Source organism: Accipiter gentilis, chromosome 5, assembly GCF_929443795.1.
Source record: "Accipiter gentilis chromosome 5, bAccGen1.1, whole genome shotgun sequence".
NCBI lineage: Eukaryota > Metazoa > Chordata > Aves > Accipitriformes > Accipitridae > Astur > Astur gentilis.
The window spans coordinates 36,838,189-36,857,795 of record NC_064884.1 but is presented as its reverse complement, the minus strand read 5'-3'; the positions used below and the strand labels follow the sequence as shown (position 1 = coordinate 36,857,795).

Genomic DNA, 19,607 nt, shown 5'->3' with positions numbered 1-19,607 from the left:
CTGACTCCCCTTACTTCTCTCACCAGCCTCTTTCAGTCTAGTTAGTCCCACTGAAATTTCAGCAGTCCTGGGGATAAAGTGAGGCAGGGCTGTCTGCAGTCACGATGGTCTGCAGCATTCAGCCCCAATTCTCTACCAAAGGCCATCTGCTTGTCTATGAATGTTGGGTCTGTATGTTCCCTTTGGACTTAAACTACTGATGCCTTCTTGCCGTTGCTCCTTGGCAGCTTGCTTTATCCTTGCAGGCCTTGAGAGATTGTGTTTGTGTCATGTCATTTGTAGCCGCAACTGGATTTGTGCCATCAGTATGTTTCATTATCTCCCATAAGTGTAAACAGATGTGCAAATGGCCATAAAACCAAATTACAAGATATCAAAACTCAAAAATTTACAACACAAGCTAAGATATGGAAATAAAACTTAATACTGGGAGCTTTTAGCTTCTCCAGAAGGGAAGACTTAAGAGCACCTACCGTGACAAGTAGTGTTGGATACCTCCTCTTTACTGGGGCAGCACCTCACTTGCACCTGTAAGGTGTCAGAGGCAGCAGACCTGAACACGGAAGCTTGCAGACAAATGTGCCGTTTCTCAGCTACAAAAGGACTGGTTTTAAAAGTAATTTGAACAGAAGCAATAGCTTCATCCCCTGCTGAGCAGAAAGCCCTTTTAGAAGTATAAATATCAGGGCTAATAAGAATTGGGTAAACAAACACTGACAACTGCATCACAGCTGTGTGCATATGGTACTTGACTCCCCAAAGACTCAAGTTTGCAGAATATATCTGAAGTCCTTTTGCACCTGGGAAAAATATACTCAGAGGCAAAAAGTCTTTCACTAAATCTGTTGCTCTGATTGTCCCCCAATAACCATTTTTCTGGGTCAGTTTTGACTACTGCTTCACTACTCTTTCTAGAAAGTGCCGTGTGTCTGATTCCAGGCCTTCTGCAATGTGAAAAGCAATTTATAACCAAGCCAGAAGAGATGGGTGTGTTTACTCATTTCACAGAAGTGCTAAAATGGTGCTTTAACTTAGAACTGTACAGAAAATCCAAGAATAATCTGTATAATGACATCAAAGCTGAAGTCGTCGGCAGGTGGGGGATTCTGTACTTGCCTGTCTCTCATTAGGTGGCATTCACACCAGCATCCTAACAGCTGCATGGGGGTACGCAAGGAGCAGGGCTGCCAGAAATTCAGAAAATCAGGTCTCATGTTATGCCACTTTTTATTCTATTAGGGCTGGCTTGAGACAACCCAGCATCCCAGCTAATGGTATTTTGCTGCCTCAGGGATCAAATGGGATTTCAGCAGGGATCAGGCCAAGGACAGGGGCTGCAGGAGGAGTCAGGGGGCTTTGCTGCAGGTTGAGGCAGGGCAGAGAGGTGAGTTTGGGGTCTTCGAAGGGGACCAATTGATCTTGAAGGACAAGAGCAGTCTCTCCCCCTGCCCTCCTGTTCCCCTCCATCTTCCTGGGGTCAGGACACTTTGCCGCAGTGCAGTCTTGTCTGAGGAGACAGAAGGTCACCCTGTCCTCCACACAGCCACCCATCCCTCAGAGAAGCACCCCCTTCTCCCCCTTTCAGTGGGACCCCACTGGGTAGCTGTTGTCCCCACAGTGTAGAGGTGGAGAAAGGCGCAGGCCAGGGTAGAGCTCCAGAAAGGGGAGATTTCCCGAGATTTCTGGGGCCCCCTGAAGCTGGAAATAGTGGTGGGATGTGCTGCTCCCTTGTCACCTTTGCTGTCCTCCCAGCCTGCCCGGGCCAGAGGTGGAAGGAGGCATCCCCTGCCCTGACCCCCCCAGGCAGGGCAGCCTCACCCCCTGCCACCGCTTTTGCCCCTGCGCTGAGCGGGGCTGAGGTGCCGGGGGTGGCTCCGTGCCTCCCTCACATCCTGCTGTGCAGCTCTGATAACCTGTCTGAGCACAGCATAAGTACATGATTAATATGTGCAATCTAGGAACTAATTAGGCAACCACACTCCCAAGACCTTACTGCAAAATTAAACGCTTGCAATTAAGAATGTATTAAAGTCTTGCTAAACAGGGCCATTTCTCAGCCTTTGTAGAAACGTCAGTGTCTTTTGGCTGTCCTGACAGCAAACCTGCTTGCTACTGACCAGTTTGCTTTCTTCTATGGTGGGTTTTTTTTTTCTCTTCCCTTTCAAATTCACAGGCTTTCTTTGAGCTGTGCTTCTCCTGAAACCTACTTAACTCGCCTCTTCCCACTTATCCAAGGCACAGAGCAGCTCCCGCTCCTGCAGGGCTGCTGGTTCAAAAGTGCGGTGATGCATCCCCCCCGCCCTGGGCCACTCTACGATCTCGGGAGTTCCCGTTGGGCCTTAGCATTTGTGTAATGAGTTTGGTTGTTAAGCGTCCTTTGACCATACAAGGAACTCTTGCCTGGCTAAGGCGGGGAGCAGCACTGACCGTACCAAGGACTCCTGTTGCCCGGCAAAGGCGGGGAACGGGAGCAGTATTCGTCATTCCCTGACAGCCTTGGAACCTCCCTTATCTGAATCACAGCTCCTGTGAAAACAGTACCAGTGCTGCTGGAATCCCAGTAATTTGCTGATGACTAAAGCCAATCATCTTGCAAACCTATGAACAGCGGTACTAAGTGAGGTCCTTTGAGCTCTCCTGGACCGCAGCAGGCTGCAACCAGCATCTCCCACTGAGGGGGACGCCTCTCAGACCTCACAAAACCTCTAGTTTGTGAAAATCAGAGGACCGTTGCTAAAAGCTGATGACTGGACCTGGGCTGATACCCTTCGCTCCTTGAGGCTCAAGCCTTCACCCATTGAAAGAAATGCAGACATTTGACGTGAATATTTTCACTGAACTTGAGGGGAATTTTTAACAAGTATACCTTTTCTTATCTCTCTCTCTCTCTCTCTTAGTGTCTGTGTGCATATGTATATGAATTAGCCTGGGTATCCTATAGCAAGTATAGTATGAATATTGCCTTTTCTTTGGTCTCTGTATAAATCATTCTAGTTTGATTCTAACTTGATTTTCTTTGTACGTTTCATCCCTGTATTAAGTAATAGAGTGAACCTTGCCATTAAACTTTGTGAAGTCGCACTTTTTATAAATTCCTACTAAATCATTTTTGCTAATACCCTTGATGGTGATTCTTTAAGTGGTCCAAACCACTCATTTTGCGACAAAAATGAGCATCTATACATGAGAAAGAAGGAGTCAATGTGTTTAAACCACTCCAGGAGTGACTCTGCCCAGGATGAGAATGGTGAAATAGATACCACCTCAGCCCTTGCCAGGTAACTGTGGGTGCAGTTCCCCAGTATATCGTGACAGCGAAACCTACCTTTGCCACTGGCAGAAATGTATGTTATGCTACAGCCTCACTCCCCCAGTTCACTCCATCCTCACTTGTTTGTTTATCAAGTCCCTTGTGTAGGATCTAGCCTTGTAATACCTGTTCTGTTTGCATTGCTTGTCTCACGTCAAGTCCTGCTACCCTTAGAGCGGGTATCAGCGGTTCAACTATGCAAAAGAAATAACAAACCTAAGGCTTGGACTGCAAGTCCTTTGGCGAAGGGGCTTGTTCTTTCCAGCCATACATGGCTCCTCACCAGGAAGCTGAAGCCCTGGGACCTGTGTGCTCCCCAGTCACCTTGGTGCCTGTGACAGCAGGCTGGGTTAAGACATGAGGAAAACTGGGCTGTGCTGGACCTGTGCTGTACCTCCCCAGAGCTGGGAAGACTGGTCTGGACAGGTCCCGCCTTGGCTCTGATGCTGGAAGTAGTCACCCCCTCCAGGCAGCTCTGGGAGGAGTTTTGTGAACTGGACGGGTGGGTGGGCAGGGGAAAAATCTCCGACTGGCATTTAAAAAAAACTGTGTGTTTTTTCTGAAGTGCCTAGCACACCCTCCAGGCTCTGTGCCGGTAGTTACAGGGCTGCCTGTACTCCTTTGCTCCCCTTGGTAACCTGTTATCACTGCCCCCTTTGATAAAAGTGGCTGTGCAAACCCCAAGCGCGTTTCAGAGTGACCTTGCCATCTCCTTGGGAAGTCAGAGCGAAGCAGCAGGGCCCTGGGGACCATGGCACAGGTTCACAACCAGCCAAGCTGCCCCAGGGCCAATTCCTTTTCCCTAGGCAGTGCAAGCATCCCTCATCCCAGCCCAAGCAGCAGCTCACAGAGCACTCTGGCAGCTTGTGGACCCAAATGTCATTGGCACAGCAGCTCAGCAGCGCTCCCACCCTTGTCAAAAGCCATGCCACCTCACAACTGCAGAAATGAAACTTTCAGAGAACAAGCTCCAGCAACATGTCATGCTCTATGCCACGGCAAAAGCTGAGGAGTGACGGCTGTGCACTGAGCTGTCTTTGACATCAAGTGAGATATTCCCAGGTTGCACAATACTAAGTTGTAATCAGTGTTCAATGAGGAAATGACCTCAAGCCGTGACTTTTGGATCTAGAGGCAAATAATCAAAAACTAGAGGGTTTTGCCAAATATAGTGTGGTTATCATCTAAGAAAAATGTGTTAGTAGTATGGGAGCCAGCCACAAAGTACACTTTGTTTCTCTCAGTTATAACATACATTCTCATGGTGCAAATACATATCAAGTGCAAACACGTGTTGTCTGAAGTAACATGAGCAGCCTAAAAACAAGGTGTGTAGGCTCCCTCTATGGTCAGCTCTTAGGTATCTAGACCTCAGCGCTGACCTGAAGAGCTGAGATCCCATGATGCAAAGCACTGGTGTATCATGGACTCTTTGGAAGTCCAAATTTGCTTAAACATTTTTTGACAGGCACCTTTCTCCCAGCAGGATTCACATGAGATCGGGTGTTCTCTGGCCACCTGCAGTCAGCCCCACCATGAGCTCAGCACTTTATGCCCTGGTTAATTTGTCAGAAATGCCCCTATGTGTCCGCACCTTGTCCAGACTAGCTGTGTACTGTGGGCTGCTCCAACTGCTATTAACATCTCTTGAGTGCACAGATCTGCTATTAACCACCACTGTAGGCTCCTGCTATATATTCGGACGTGCATCTGGAGGTACCCGTCCTTCTCCATTGACTGGACAGGCCTGGAGAACAGGTGTAGACAGCTAGCTCAGTCTAGATGCTCGGCTTTTACATGGCTGACATTAGCCCTACCAAAAGCTACAAGACAGCTGGTCTCCCCATCACCACAAGGAGGACGTCCTGCTTCTTCCCTCTCTTTTCCAGCTTCCCGCTCCCAGCCATGCGGTCCTGTCCCTTCCCTCATGCTGATTCTTCCTCATCCCTTCACTGAGCTCCGGCAGCTGACTACTGCAGGATAAATCTACCCAGATATTTGCTAGGATCAGCCTCTGCCTACTTAGCAAGTTGACTCAATTTATGGAGTACAGGACCAACAGGTGCCAGAAGAGGCTGTAGGAAAGAGGGAGGGGAGCAGGACCTTCACAGCAAGAAACTGGACTGGCTCAGCCTGTCTCATGTACCTGCACCCCAATGCACAGGCAGTGCACCCCAGTGGGAGCCCAACTTGCTGGTTTTTGGATGTACCCAGTGATTCTCCATCACATGCCTCTGAACCTAGTATGTCCTGCTCAGGTCCGTGGTAGAACATGATTATGGCAGATGGCATCACGCTCAAAGGCCCCTGTACAACACCTATTCTCTTGTTATACTCACGGGAAACAGAGCTATGATAAGGTCCAAATACATAGGGAAGCACCTAACCAAAACCTTTACTAAACGGCATGGGTGAAAGAATGACTTGCTAGAAGGAAATCAATGCAGAAATATTTACTCAGGCAAGAAGGCTTGTAGGAATCTGAATGGAAATGTCTGTCTGAGGCACCTCTAGTAAATCGTTTTAGCCTAAACTCTCAAAGACCTGACAAACAGTATCTCTGAAGAGCTAGCCTGTTAGATCTCTCTGCCTCAGTTCCTTGGTCTTCAGGAGTGATTTCATGAGAAGATACTTTCAGATCTTTGAATCAGGGCTATTGTTTGACAGCCAAAAGTTATATATACTATCATTATGGGTATGCATTGTTTTTACGGATGGGTTAGATCTGTCTTGCATCTGTAATTTTTTTACAGCAGTGTTTTAGGCTTCACTTTGTTCACCTTTGACCCAACCCTGTAAGCATACATCGGAAGGTCAGAGTACAGGAACATTATCCCAGCTTTTGGAAGGCTGACATGTTTTAAAGCAGGCATGGTAATGCTTCACTACTGTAAACTGAAGGGATTACTGATTATATGCAGTAAACCTGTCACAGCTGACACTGTTTCACGAACCTGCCACTGCAGGGCAATATGGGTCTTCTGTCAGAGGCAAAGATGCCTTCTGCTAACAGAGGCACTCCAGCTTTGTTTACTTTGCTCCCCTGGCTGCCTAACGCGTTATATACTGACTGATATCGTGCTGCATCTGTGCTAATAAATAAAATGGGCAGGCTCATTTTTTTTTATTGCTGGAGGCATGGGTCATGGCATGGCTTACATCTGTATACACCATCCCCAGTCAGGGTGTTCTTTCCTGTCCTGCCTACCAGAAACAGCCTGTCTGGCATCACCACCCCAAACCTGCTGGGGCGTTGTAAGGACTGTTCTAACAGGAATCAGGCAAAACAGTACTGGGGAGGGGGGTAAAGTTTAAGCAGTATGGGTATGGGACAGTGCTTGAGCCCATACACAGTCCCATTTAGTTTCTCAGTGCAGATATCACCCTGGCAAGCTGTCACACTGCCTCCATTCACGTGTGCTCAGATCCACCAGCAGAACCGCATGCATGCTTACTCCCTGCTCTGTCCCCAGTGAAATGGAAAAAAAAACCCCAAACCCTGCTGCAAAACATCTTAAAGAGATCACACGAATGCCCTCAGGTGTGTCCAGGTGACAAGAGTCACATGCCCTTACCTTGATGGGATGGATCACTCAGTTCCCCGAAGACTGGAGTCACCGTACACAGGAGGGAGGCTTGTCAGGATGTTCGAGGGCAGCTCAGATGTCAACAACAAAAAACCTCTGGACATCACGCAGTATGTGAAGCTACTCAGTGGTCACTCTCACTTTAAGACAATATTTTGCTTACTGCCAATACAAGAGCATACTCAAGTGACACTGGAGGTTTTCTGAAAGAAATAACATCAATTTGCCTCAAGAGCAGAGATACAACTTTCTGCTACCATAACTGGTGTATGAACCCAGTACCTGCATCAGTCTTCATTCTCACTTTCCCTACCATGAAACTATACTAGGCAGAATCCAGAAAGGGAGTAAAGCAGATTCTTGCTCCCTTTAATTCAGTTTTGACTGTCCCAGGTTTTAGCTGTTAACAAACGCATCAAATATGTGCTCTGCTGAGTAGTCTGTGTGGAGGTGGGTGCAAGGTTTAAAAGCTGCTAGTGCAGTGACCTCCTTGAACATTAACAGGGTGAATAGCCCACTCCCCGCTTCTGATGTAAACCAGACCTGAACAGAGATAGGTAAACAGTTTAGTTGTAAATGGTCAAAGACCTGGTCTTTTCTTAGCTGAAAGATGTTTATTGCAAAGTAGCAGTCCCATTTGTGATTCGTGACAGTTCCTAGGTATGCCAGTTGTTGTAACTCAACAGGGCTTGTTATTAATAGCCCTTTAAAATATCGTGTTACTTATCACCTCTGTTTTCCTCCAGTGTTCATCGTTTAGTTTTGTGCTTCATGAAACTCAGAGAGGCCACCGAGTGGTCCTCAGGGAGAAATTAACTCAGTGACAGCAACTTGCTCAGGGCTTCACTTCAGAAGCACTAAAGAAGCTACAAAGTCATTACAGTCTGGCTTAGAAAGAGGGGTAATAAAACCTGTCTGCAGAAAATTTGCAGGCAGAAATCTTTGCTCATAGATGTGCTTTGTCCAAATCCACACTTTTGATGTTCAGCTGCACTGAACATCTTCCAGTCCTCCATCATTGCTTACATTATTTGACACAAGTTAATTGTTCACAGGGCAGGCAAATGGGCAACAACATGAAAGGACCTTATGCAACCACGGCTGTGGGAAGGCGATATAAATCATCCCCCTCAGTAAAAGAGGCTGAGGATGTCTCCATTGCTTAAGCACACATTTACATATTAGCATTGCCCAATAAATTCACACAAAAGAGCGAGCTGTAAAGTGTTTGCAAGATGGGGCCATGGTTTATGGCAGCCTTTGCCCGCTGCCTCCGCAGGGTGCAGGGCAGGGGGCAGAGGGCAGGGTGGGCACGCGAGGGCTGGTGACGGGTCTCGGGGACGCTCTCAGGTCCTCGGGTGCAGGGCAGCCACGTGTGAACCCCTGCAAATTCGGTCTGGGCACCTCTGACCCAGAAGTGCGAACTTGTACTGCGGCGGCTGGGCTCCTTTCTATTTGGGGCACACCACTATTCTTTAGCTATCAGGTACCTAAAGGAAATCTGCCCTGTTGTGTCTTCTCTATGTGTTATTCTTGTATACACCCAAAGCAGCAAACAAGTGGGCATCTGTTTCCAGTGTAATTTTGAGTATAAAGTTCTTCAGTTTTCTATATACAAGGGAGAGGACAACATTTCTTTCATATTTATGGCCTCTGAAAATACCGGACAAAGGAATTATCACCTACCCCATACTGTGCACTGACAGACTCTCAGTGACAGACTAAAAGGGTCTTAATCTAAGACATAGCTCTCGTGTTTCAAACATGTCATATACAAAACAAAATACCAACAGAGGCCAAAACAAGACAGTCAAAGTTTGTTTAGAAATAGCATTTGAGAAACAAAGGCGGTGATGCATGGCTTGACAATTGACGAAGTTAATTAATTATCTGTTTGGGAGTTTTGAGCAAACACTTCAACTGTTATTTAAGCATGCAGAGAAGGGCAAAGCCCTGGAAAGTAGCTGAGTTAGAAATTTTAATGAGTTGCAACATATGAAGATGCCTTCCCTGGATAACATTTTAGAGCAGATCTGAGAATTTGACCTCTTGCAGAAACAAGCCCTCTTAACGCCTGCTTTCTGCTACCTGTGCTCCCATTTACGTGGGGATTTTTTTTGCTGGGATTCACCCCTGAGCATCGCTGCTTCAGTCCCAGGGTGGCTGAGCTGAGCCAGTGGTGTGGCTGGAGCCTGGAGTAGCAGCTGAATCACACTGTTCCTGAGTGGGGCAGCCACGGGTCCAGTTTCGGCAGCCTCTGGAGGTACAGGTGGACTGGAAAGCAAATGGCATCAGCTGCACCGACCCCCCTCAGCAGCCTTGTGGGCAACTGGAGCAGTGTCCCCCTCGGTCCCTGCTGGGACAGCTGGGACTACGACTCCCTGGGGACCCCTCTTGTGACTGAGGTAAGACACAGTTTGTCCAGCAAAATCACTCTTGCCTGCACAACTCGAAGCTAGAAGATGCTGAATTGGTAAAGTCTGCTTTTGGTGCACAGCCTGAGCCTGACTGCTAGTGACTATCAGGACTTGCTAGGGACTCAGAGCAAAGATTTATACGGATAAATAATGGGAAATGATTGTTTTTCCTTGAGGATAATGCTGCAAGCTTGTCATCAATCAGACAGTGGCTATTCTCATAATTCAGTATTTCAGTCACCAAACTGAGGGTAGCACCCCATAGCCCAAACGGAGGAATTGCACATATGGGTGATAATCCAAACAGATACTCAGGTACAATGAAGAAGAAGTAGAAGATGGGGCTAAATTTGTCAGTTAACAAGTTAGCAACAAAAGCATTCTTTTCTTCCAACTTACACTATCTAAATCAGATAGTTTAGAAAGTGAAAAACTCTGCAAACCAATACTGTCTAAAAGCCATGTAGAGGCCTGAAGCATAGGAAGGACCTCAAGAGAGATTTCTTCTACTTCTCCTCCAGTTCCAAATCTGCATTAACTATACCTAAACCATGCCTAGCAGGTATTTCTGTAATCTGGTCTTAAAAAACTGCGATGCTGGATACTTCACAGCTTCCTTGGGCAGATTATTCATATTCCCTTGCTTCCCTATCATCACCATTACAAAGCAACTCCACCTCACATTCCCTTGGGACAGATGGGTTGGGGCAGCGAAGAGCACTCCCAGCCATCCTCTGCATCAGTTGAGCCAGGGAAAGCAATCATCTGAGCTGTTTGGTACCACCCCAGCAAACTTGTCCAGGTTAGAAAGAGATTAAATAAGCAGCCAAAGACATTCATGCTGCTTCAGGTTACAGCTGAATGCGTATTTCCAGCTGTAGCAAAGTTAACACCAGTTTGCCCTCCTCCCAGCACTGGGTGCAGGTTGGTAACCTGTTAATTGTAAATCAAAAGCAAGTTAGAGAGTACCGGTTCACTGCAGAGAAAAGTCAACCAAATTCTGGGCGTTTTGCCAGTGCTAATGAGGAGCAGGACAGCCGTCTCTTGGCTCATAGCAGACCTGCCACCTCTCACGCCCTGCACTGATTTCACACAGCGAGATAATACACAGTTAGAGAGACACCTTGGCATCTGGGAAGGAAATTATTTTCCAAGTATCCTCCAAATTCCAAGAAGACGGTTGGGAAGGAGAGGGTGAGATTTTTCTGAACTTTTTAATTTGTTCATTCAAAGTTTCTCTCCCTTTCTCACTCTCCCTATGTGTCATTGTGCAATCATTTTCCAGGGTGTAACTTTTCCACAAGATTTGGGAAAATCTGGACAAGATGTATCACAGATGTCAGTTTAAGAGGTTAGAGGGTTTCTTTTCTGGAGCCTACTTTCTAGTTGTGTCTCATTGGTTTCCTTCCTCCTCAAACAGCCATGGTTTGTGTTGAATGTTCCTGTACTTCTCACTGTGGTTGCCCTTGCAGTTTAACCTGGTGTGTGGGGACTGCTGGAAGCTGGACCTCTTCCAGTCTTCTGTGAACGCTGGGTTTTTTCTTTGCTCCCTGAGCGTTGGCTACATAGCAGACAGGTATGTAGTATGTAGACAGGTGTGAGATGACCTGTTTCTTCTGGTTATCTGCTTGCTGCATGTTGCTGAACAACATTCACGATTCAAAGAGGAAATGAATGCAATTAAAACTTGATTCAAAAGGTCCATGTGTCACTTACAAAGGGGTGGATGGTTGTTCCTAAGCCCCTGCTTTCAAAGGCAGTTGTGACCCAAGGAGTCTACGGAAATGCCATGGTGTTACTCCACTTTTGCAGCCTCTCAGTAGCTCCATGAGGAACTTGCATATTCACAAGTGAAGAGACTTCGTTTCCTTTCACAGTGGCAAACTGCAATGCGAGCTCAAGAGTTTGAGATGAAATTTTAACTCACACACCAAGAACTATTTGCCCATCTTTGTGATAAATTTGTTTCATGTTAATTTTAACATTGTCCAGATGGTCATAAATCACTTTCAAAATTGGACAGTTTTTCTCAGATACAGAAATAGAAGAAGTTGCTCCTTCCTAAATTTTCTTCAGTCCCTCTTTTTCTCATTTGGCTTTGCATGTAGCTGGATCTAGACGTTATTATCCCTCATCTCCTCTTTTTCATCACAAATATCATTGTGCCATGTATCTTCCCAGTGGTTTGGAGGTTTTTTAGGTTAGACTCTGAACAAATTTAATGCTTTGTAGCTGACCTTCCTGGGCATGTTTACCAAATTTTTCAGTAAAATGGCAAGAGAAGATGAGACTGGAATTTGAAGAGGTGAAGGTAACATGGGGTGAGCAATCCTTCTGTAGAGTCAGTCTGTCTTGCATAAATGTTTTTTTTTTCTTTGTATTCTGAGAACACAGGAGAGCACAATGAGCAATAGCCTTTTCCTCCCATGCTGATCAGGCCCCCAGATCACCTCTGTTGGATAGATATTGCTACCATTCCTTTCTTTTCACTTTCCCTCTCCTCCAAGGGGAACGTCTACAGGAAGGGGCACAGCCGTCCCCCGCAGTAATTCTGCAGCATCACAAAATAAGGATGGGACTGTGTTTGTCTCGTTGGTCTCTGCTTCCTTTTCATTACAGGCAAACACATCATCGGTTAGGTTGTGCACACCACCTTTGTGGGGAAAGCAGCCACCACAGTCCTAGCTAACCCCAACCTGTCCCTCCACATGGACAAACCTGCTTGTGAAGAAGCTCAGATTGGACAGACTGCTTTCCAGTCCTCGGTAAACCATTATCTTACTGCCAGTGAACCAGACCATGGTCTTTTTATGCTTTCTGCTTAAACAGATTTTGCATCGGAAGACGGTGATTTATCAAAGTAATTCTTTCTGGCCGTATCTTGCATGCGGCTACACCTTTGGCAAAAAGCTCTCTCAGGTAAAAGACATCAAATGGCTACAGCAGTACCACAAAGATCCTACATTCAGTTTTCAGTCCTGGGCTGGAGTCCTCTGCTTGATATGAAGGACACAGGTTGACACATTTATGCCAATTTTTGCATTTCTTCACATGCATTTTGAAAGACATTGGTTTCTTTTTTGCATTGGAAACATATGTCAGCCCTCCATCCTCTCTTTCCCTTAAACCCAAATTCTTGTTTTCTGGCTAATCTTCTAGTAAATTTGAAAGTATTCCATCCTTTTTCCCACAACTGATGCTCAGATCCTGTGATCATCAGAGGCACCACTCTGCAGATCACCTTTTCAGCACAGAGGTGGATTAAGCAATCATGTGCACTAGCAAAGGCATTTCTTGGCAGCATATGGCTGTGCGAGCCAATAGAAACCGGAGCTCCCAAAGCCACAGCCAGTTATATCTTAAATGCTCTCTCTGTGTATCAAAATACTGAAGGATCCTTTTACCAAGGCTTATTATCAAGCAAAAGTATGAAAAGACAGGAGGGAGTAGGATATCATTGCTGCTAAGATAAAGCACATGCATGTCATAGCAACGAGAGGTTTTCTACTGCTCTGCTCACTGCCATCCTGCCCCAGTTCACTGCGGTCCCTGCACTGCAAGAACCCAAGAGCAACACAAAATCTCATACTGTGGTGGGTTGACCCTGGCTGGAGGCCAGGTGCCCACCAAAGCTGCTCTATCACTTACCCCCTCAGCTGGACAGGGGAGAGAAAAATATAATGAAAGGTTCGTGGGTCAAGATAAGGACAGGGAGAGATAACTCACCAGTTACCATCATGGGCAAAACAGACTCAACTTGGGGAAAATTAACTTAATTTATTATCAATCAAATCAGAGTAGGGTAAGGAGAAATAAAAGCAAATCTTAAAACACCTTCCCCCCACTCCTTCCTTCTTCCCGGGCACAGCTTCACTCCCTATTTCTCCACCTCATCCCCCCAGCAGCGCAGGGGGACAGGGAATGGGGGTTACAGTCAGTTCACCACACCTTGTCTCTGCCACTCCTTCCTCCTCAGGGGCAGAACTCCTCACACTCTTCCCCTACTCCACTGTGGGGTGCCTCCCATGGGGGACAGTCCAATATGAACTTCTCCAACATGAGTCCCTCCCACAGGCTGCAGTCCTTCACAAACTGCTCCAGTGTGGGTCCCTTCCCTGGGCTGCAGTCCTTCAGGCACAGACTGCTCCAGCGTGGGTCCCCCACAGGGTCACAAGTCCTGCCAGAAAACCTGCTCCAACGTGGGCTCCTCTCTCCACGTGGCCACAGGTCCTGCCAGGAGCCTGCTCCAGCGTGGGCTTCCCACGGGGTCCCAGCCTCCTTCGGGCATCCCCCTGCTCCAGCTTGGGGTCCTCCCCGGGCTGCAGGTGGAGATCTGCTCCAGCGTGGACCTCCCTGGGCTGCAGGGGGACAGCCTGCCTCACCAGGGTCTTCCCCACGGGCTGCAGGGGAATCTCTGCTCCAGCGCCTGGAGCATCTCTTCCCCTCCTTCTGCACTGACCTGGGGGTCTGCAGGGTTCTTTCTCTCACGTGTTCTCACTCCTCTCTCCAGCTTCAGTTTCTGTGCCCCAGCAACGTTTTTTCCCTGCTTAAATCTGTTCTCCCAGAGGCACTACCACTGTTGCTGATGGCCTCGGCCTTGGCCAGTGGCGGGTCTGTCTTGGAGCCGGCTGGCATTGGCTCTGTCGGACATCATAGGGGAAGCTTCTAGCAGCTTCTCACAGAAGCCACCACTGTAACCAACCCGCTGCCAAAACTTTGCCATGCAGACCATTATACATACCCAGAGAGTGTTGAGTGCAAAAACAAACCCAGAAGCCTCAAATTTAGTAGAGGGAATGGAAAAAAGGCCCATGAATTCTCTGTTTACTGGATTTGAGATGATAGCCATCCTCTTCTCGTCAGACAGCCTGAGCACAGCTGGAGTGCTAGTTTTCCCATGCATGAGATTGCTGCAAACTGCTGTACTCAGGACAACTCCTGCAAACATTTCAGGTGCTTCAGGGGAGGTTTCATAAGCTCTTTCTAAATGTGCTTCTCTCTGAGGGATTAGACCTACTCATTTGTTTGATCTGTCTCTGGGCACACATCCAGGCACTGACTTTGACATTCAAGAGTCATAGGTGTCTTGGAAATGGCACCCCTGTGTCCCTAGAGAGCTGCCAAGGTCAGTGCTAACATGCAGCATCACACCTCTGCCATTCAGACCTGGGGCACTGGGAAGGGACCTTTGCGGGAGAGGGCTCCTCTCGTGGTCTGATGAGCCTCTCTTGGGCTGGATTTTAAGGCAGGTCAGAAATGTCCGTATCTCAGGCTTATGACAGGAGGAAAGTTTGAGCGATGGGATCTGCTGATGTTATTGTGGAGAACAGAAGACATTTCTTTTGGCTGGCATTTATTATCATGCTATTTTTGTTAGTGGGCATTGAATAATTTAATGGGTTTTATAAATCATACTTCTAACTGAATATCTATCTCTGTCAGCTACAAAACTAATGCCTTTCCAGTGTTCCAGTAAGCTTGTTTCTTTTGGAAACAATTTATTTCTGACTATCAGTGAGTCACAGTGATACAGGGAATGACAAACAGGGATGTACAAAACCCTCTTCAAGAAGAGCTCAATAGTCAGCCAAGGTTGATGAGAAAATAGGTAAAGATCACAGTTCTTAAACAAGATCTCCATTAAAAAGCTATTGCAGCTTTGAAAGATGGACTGAAGAGCCATATCAGAGCATTTTTTAAACTCATTAGATAAGTCATTAACCAGAAGTGAGCAACGACCTGAAAACGCAGGACAGGGCGGTCCCCTGAGCTTCCATTGAGATGAAAAATTTTGCAAAGGGAAGAGCAGATACAGACTCCTACTCAAAATGAACAGAGAAGAGGGGAACAGGGACCATCTCCAGTCTCTTCAAATCCTTTGGTTTGCCACCCTACCCTCTCGGCAGCCGAGCTTCTTTCTTCTCTTTTCTTCTTTCCCTCTGCAGATTTGGCTGCAAACTCTGTCTCCTGGTCACAGTCCCCGTCAGTGGGGTCTTGGGGTCCTCATGGCCTTTCCCTCGAGCTACACCTGGACAATGATCTTCCGTCCGATACAGGGGCTGGTCAGCAACGGGGGGGAGCTGGCTGACAGGCTGCAGCCTCAGTTACACCAGCTTGCAATTACACTTTCTGGGCAGGAACGCCTGTTTAGCAGCAGGGCTGACCCCCTCTGGTGCCATCCGATTTTTAAGGAACCGTGTAACAAGAGCACACGGTGACACTGTGCTATTTACTGCCACACTGCACCTCTTTGCTTAAATGCAGGTGTTTATGACTCAACCTTGCACCAGCTCATAGACATAAATGGAGTAATTAGGAGGCAGCTCTGAAAACTAGGGAGTGTTCATACCTAGAGAGGCATGTGCCAAAATGAAGAATAAGGTCTAGAGACAAGAACTAACTGAAAACAGTGCAAAGATGTATGCTACTTTTCTGGGAGAGGCAGCAAGTGGGTGCTGGGAGAGATAACACTTGTGTTCCAGAGCCTCGGTACCAAAATTATTTTTGCTGTCCTGTTTCACATGCTTGGTGGGTAGGGAGGCTCTGTTCCCAAGCTGTACGGGAGGAGGGAGATGGAGGCAAGCAAGTACCAGCTGTCTATTTTATTTTCCCACTTAGTTGTTAGCTAGATGGAGCAGGATGAAGAAAGCAATGTTTGCCCTGTGTTAATGGGTGAGGGCCTGACACCCTCGAAGGCAGGGACCCCAGCTGACCATCAGACAAGGAAGGGTCAGGACTTGTCCTGTGATTTACACTGGGGACCCAGACCTGCTCTGCTTTCCCAGCCAAATCCACGCCCGCACAGTGCACAAGAGCACAGCTACGTACTGGGGCTCCACGTGGTTTTAGCTGGCAGGTGTTACGTACCCCCAGCTCTTCAAACCAGTTTATTTTCGCTCATCTGACTTCTCTTTGCAGTTGCAGAGTCTGTTGGCTCAAACTACAGGAGGGCAGCAGGCATCACTTACCGGCTTGCCGTCAGCCTGGGACTCCTCATCCTCACCACCCTGGCTTATGCCCTTCCACACTGGAGGTGACTCAGCTCATGGTCACACTGCCCAATTTCTTCTTCTGCTCTACCATTGGTAAGTGCCCGCTCTTACAGCTCCCAGCAACACCGAGCCTAAAACTGGGGCCCGTAACTGGGAGTTGAACTTCTCTGTAGGGCTTCGCCATAGTGCTACGCATAGGATTTTGAAGACAACATCAGATCAGGTCTGGCATTTTTCTGTTCCAGAGGTTTAGTCTGAATCACCTAAGAGTAAGGGACTACCTGCAACATGTCGTAGCGCTTCTGTGTTTGGAGTCCTTGCCACCCATCACAAACTACTAAGTCATTATTTCTTGAACATTACTTGAGCTACTGTGAGAAGTGACTTTTTCTAATCATTAATCAAAATTGCTTTCTTTTTAATGCAGTCAACAGACTTCTGTTGACTATTTGCAAAAAAATTTGGATATTGTTTCTAAGGATAATGCTCCTTAGAAAATTCCATAACCAGATCAGGGAACAGATTTGGGATGGGGTTTTTGTTTGGGGTTTTTTGGAAAGTTTATTTTTAACATGGAAAAGCTGAAGGATCAGGTTTACAGCTGTTCTCTTTTATATCTACAGACTTTTAGCCATTTCTAAAACATGTGAACAGAATTTATCTCAGACTAATGTTTCCAAATGATAATAAACTGGTTTTAGCCTTAAAAAAAAAAAGGGGGGGGGAAGGGGCCGCTATGTTGTCATTCAAGTGGAGCACAAATTAGAGTGCAATCACTGACAGACACAGCTACCAGTAAGTTCAATACCACCCTTGGATATTCAATACACCATAGGATCCTAGCCTGAGAAACTCAGTTCCATTTTCATTTTCTGTGTACCAGTAATGTGCATTTTCCTTCCCTGTAGCTGTCATGCTTAGATGTGTTGCAGGTGTCTGCCCAAGTCCCCCAGGTGGTTCATAGCGCAAAAGCGAAATGACAAAGTTATGGAAATTATTAAGCACATTGCCAAGGGAAATAAGAAGCAGCTACCATTCTCTTTCCAGGTGACTACGCTGCATTTGCTGCATATATGTGTAAACCTTGGGGCTAATAATGTTATGAGTTTAGGATTGTTTGGGGTTTAGAGTAGGGAGCAGCTTGCGACCAAAAGCAGTGCAGTTCCCTAAAGTAAATGCAAGTGAGTTTTCTTCTCTTTGACTGCCCAGGACCCTCACAGAGCATATTTGGGAAAAGAAGCCTGCAAAAATAGCCAGCAGACAAGAAAAATTCTTCCTTTAAGCAGTATCAATCAACAGTAAACTCCCCAAATGTAATGACTGAAAATTCCGGAACATCCTTATTCTTTTTTTTTTTAAATGCTGCTTCATGCCATGCAACAGCCTCATAGACACGGCTGCACAAATACGAAAACTGTCTATATAAATTTTCATGTTTCCTTTCCCCAAAACATCTGGAGGAGTTATTTTGCCCTCACTTACATAACTGGCAAATTAAAGCCCTCATCCTCCCACTAATCGAGAGGAAAATATTCATTGCAGTGCTCACCACCCTCTCCCCTGCCCACTGTAATCTCTTGTCTCTCTGTCATTTGTGCTCCCAGAGCGATAAGGTCTCCCCTCAGCCTCCTTTTCTCCGGACTAAACAACCCCAGTTCCCTCAGCTGCTCCTCATGAGACTTGTGCTCTAGACCCTTCAGCAGCTTCGTTGCCCTTCTTTGGACGTGCTCCAACACCTCAAGGACCCGTTTTGCCCCGGATCTGCCTTTTTTGGGGCAGGGAGGTAGAAGGGAGCTGGCGGAGCAGCTGTAGCAAGCCCAGCCCTTGACCCCACATGCAGGGGATGAGCCAGGCCAACGTGATCTTTTCCCCGTTGCACTCTCCCAGCTGCCAGCAGTCTGTGGCTTGGGGACTTCCAAAGCCAGAGGTCATCTGCCTGTATTTCCACTTCAGTCCCTCGAGGACTGCCCTTCCACAAATTTTTCTATTTGCCTTCTGAACACATTCATGCTTCTGGCATCCCAGGGCATCTGGCAGCAGCGACGCATACGGCATGAGTGGGAAATTCATGAAGGAATGCTTGTTATAAAACTAAAAATCTCTTTGGGCTGCTCACTCACAGCTCAGTTCTGTACTGAGTGGGAGTGCATTCATGAGCCCAGCTCACCTTCTCCAAGCTATGTGTAATTCTGCGTGAAAGCAAGCGTGTAGACAGTAACTGATTTACTGTCACAATTCTCCATACACCCATTAAAATCTTGGTACTGTCGGTCAGTCTATGGCTCCTGCTGCCCAGCAGATCGGCTTTGTGAGACCGGTCCTGCTGCCCAGAGCCTGCTTCAGGAGCCCGGGGCATCCAGAAGCCCCTCTTCCCTCCCAGTTTACTCCTTTCTTCCAGAGAAATAAGTACAAAAAATAAGCACTTCTAAGGCCAGAGTGGCTTTTAAGCTTTGGCATCCCAGAATGTGACTGCATATTAGGCAAGCTGGAAAAAAAAAAGGAAGGCAAAGAGGAGTTGGAGGCAGCGAAGCCTGAGGACATGGGAGGCTGCGTGCAACTAAAACATCATTAGGGATCAGTGATGGGGCAAGCAAGCCCCATCCCAGACACCCACTGGGAGTGGCACGAACAATAAAAGGACACCATGCCCTGCATATTAAAGCATATTCATGTTTGTGCTTATGCATGACTTTAGTTTTTTGCATGGCCAAACTCCAAAACAGCTGTAAGGCATAAGGACTGAGGCAGATGGAAGGGGCCAAAAAAAGGATATGGCTTTTGAAGTAGATCTCCCCCAATAACATGCCAGAAAAACACTTCTGTAGTGCTTTTGAAGGTTGAAGGGTCTTCTCTACAAGCCCTGAGAAGCACTTAATATGTGATTCACATCATATTCATCAACTTGTGTATACTCTCTGGATTTGGGGTTTTTTCCTGACCAGTCCCAGTTCTGGAAAAGGCCACATTTCTTCATATTTTAAAACATTTACAGAATGTAGGATGACACAGTCCCATACAGTAGGGATGGGATTAAAGCAAATTGCAAAAAAATCTAGCACATACATTGTTTTGTTCACACAATAAACAAAGGCAAGTCTAACTGTTAACCGTTCCCAGGGGAGCTGGAGAGTACATAAACTTTGTACTGGCCTGTAGGACATCATTTTCTGCCAATTCATGAACACATGCGTACAAGAACACCTTGACAAAACAACCATGTTAAGATTACAGCTTGCAGACAAGAAGCATTAATGAGTCTTCGATACACCACAGAGCCTGTGGCCACATTTGATGGGATAAA

General features: G+C 46.8%; 1 pseudogene; it reads left to right on the top strand.

Annotated features, from left to right (window-relative positions):
• The first annotated feature begins 8,898 nt into the window (after positions 1 to 8,898).
• Positions 8,899 to 18,118, top strand: LOC126038459 (solute carrier family 22 member 2-like; annotated as a pseudogene).
• Positions 18,119 to 19,607: the final 1,489 nt, after the last annotated feature.